The sequence below is a fragment of the Quercus suber genome, unplaced genomic scaffold, assembly GCF_002906115.3.
Source record: "Quercus suber isolate HL8 unplaced genomic scaffold, Cork oak 2.0 scaffold_36, whole genome shotgun sequence".
NCBI lineage: Eukaryota > Viridiplantae > Streptophyta > Magnoliopsida > Fagales > Fagaceae > Quercus > Quercus suber.
In genome coordinates this window covers 68,440-70,485 of record NW_027069501.1, presented here as the reverse complement: position 1 = coordinate 70,485, position 2,046 = coordinate 68,440, and the positions used below count along the sequence as shown (strand labels likewise).

The 2,046-nt window shown below is 34.0% G+C and overlaps 1 long non-coding RNA gene across 1 annotated transcript; it reads right to left on the bottom strand.

Annotated features, from left to right (window-relative positions):
• Positions 1–436: 436 nt before the first annotated feature.
• LOC136066451 (uncharacterized) lies at positions 437–1,807 on the bottom strand. Its single transcript, XR_010627941.1, has 2 exons — positions 1,702–1,807; positions 437–914 (listed from the first exon to the last, which is right to left on the bottom strand). It is a non-coding gene; the product is annotated as an uncharacterized LOC136066451 (long non-coding RNA).
• Between the last annotated feature and the right edge of the window lie 239 nt (positions 1,808–2,046).

Sequence of the window (2,046 nt, the reverse complement as noted above, 5' to 3'; positions counted from 1 at the left end):
CATGCAGATGGGTGTGTTTTGTGTTGAAATTGATGTGATTTTGCATTTTGTGTTGGATGAGTTTCTACTCTGGCCTAACTGACTTGCATAGGATTTGGACGACGTCAGGACACAAACTCTGGCTTTGGTGAGACAAATGGTTGGTCTGGTTTGATGGGCTCTCTCTCTCTCTCTCTAAACCTGACCCCAAGGCTTCTCTCTCCTCTACCATCAAGTTGATGGATTAGATTTGATTTTTTGAAGTACACTTGATTGTTCTGTTAGAATCCTAATGGAAGACTAACTAATGTATTGATTTGGCAGCTATGAATAGTTTATAGGACAAATTGGCCAATATAAAGTTCAAGAGGGGAGTGTCTCGACAAGTAGTTGAAAGTTCAAGGGGGCTGTGAGGGCATTTTGTTCCTAACAATCAAGACTATGCACTTTACTATAATAATATAATTCATTCTATCAAAGTTTATTTTCTATATATCAAAATTTATTTGAATCAAACAGAACATATATATATATATACATACACACACACACACACATTTCATAGCATTCCCTCAAGATCCTTCAATGATTTATAAAGAAAAAATAATCCCTTAAAAAGGAAAGGAAAAAAAAAGACAGAAAAATAGATACATTTCTTTCCTCTGTTTATTCCTTTATCCATTACAAAACCTTGTCCCAAAAGGAAAATAAACCATATATGAATACGATATACCTTCACGAATTTAGAACTAACATATACATAGAATACAAGGGAATTCAAGTAGACACATCATACATTTGATCTCACTCCACAGGAAACATCGGTCTTGCCATTTTCAAGCACCCATTTATTCTTCAATAAACATTATCACATTCACATTCATACCTTCCGCTCCACCCTATGGACCAGCTGTTGTTAATTCCATTTTCTCTTGCTGACTTGCAAAATAATATCAATAAAAAATAATAATAAAAACTTGCAAAATAATAGATGCTAGCAGTAATCACAACTTTACTAATTATTAAACGAACAACGAGACAATGAATTAACACTTCAAATACCAAGTTTAAACTACAACAGAACAAATACAGAACACTTCCATAGACTGAAACATTCACATACCACCATAATCTGCCCGCTAATCAATCAATCAAAATCAGGTTGATTTAGCATTGCGATTTCGTGGAGAAAAAAAAAGCAATTTTGAATGAAAACACAAACACACACCAAAAAAAAAAACATGTTTTCAGAACTTTTAAAATTACTTTTTTTTTTTCTTTTTCAAAATACAAAGTTTTCAAAGTTCCAAACGCTAACCCAACAAAACCCCTCAAAGTTCCAAAGACAATTTCCCATTACAATCAAACCCAATATTTCCTTTTATCCAAAAAAGAGACCTCGCGATTAGATTCTTATTTTCCTTGGAAAAAAAAAATACAAATAATATGCTTCAATTTAATGAAAAAGAAAGAACTAAAAAAAAAAAAAAAAAAAAAACAAATGTAGGATTGGGAAGCCCGCGAAGCCATCACAGCCCTCTCGATTGAAAAAATCGAAGTGGGATGGGCTCAGACTGCAGGCAGTCTTCATCACAAAAGGGTGAAAGTGAAAATGATAAACGACATTGCCAGCAAAAAGGGCTCTTTCACTCTTTTAACTCTTTTTCCAGAAAAACAGAGCCGCCAGCAACCCCTATGGATGAGGAGGAGGGTGGCTCTTACTGATTTAGAGATTTGAGAGATGAGAAGAGACCCCAAAGCTGCGTCCTTACACCCATAGTCACCTTCACCTTTCTGCTCAGATAAGATCAAGTAGTTTGGTAATCTCTGTTCTAGGGTTTCTGGTTTCTTTTATAGTTCTGCTTTTCCCATCTTTGCCCTTTTCTATAATTACGAAATTCCCACTATACCCATGAAGGGAACCAGTACCAATTCTCAAAATACCAAAATATAAAATAAATTAAAATAAGTGTAATAAAATAAACTTATATTTGATGGGTTGAGATAGGTCTGATGAGTTGAAAGTATAATTGTCAAAACGTAAATTGTATTGTGAATCGATTTTTA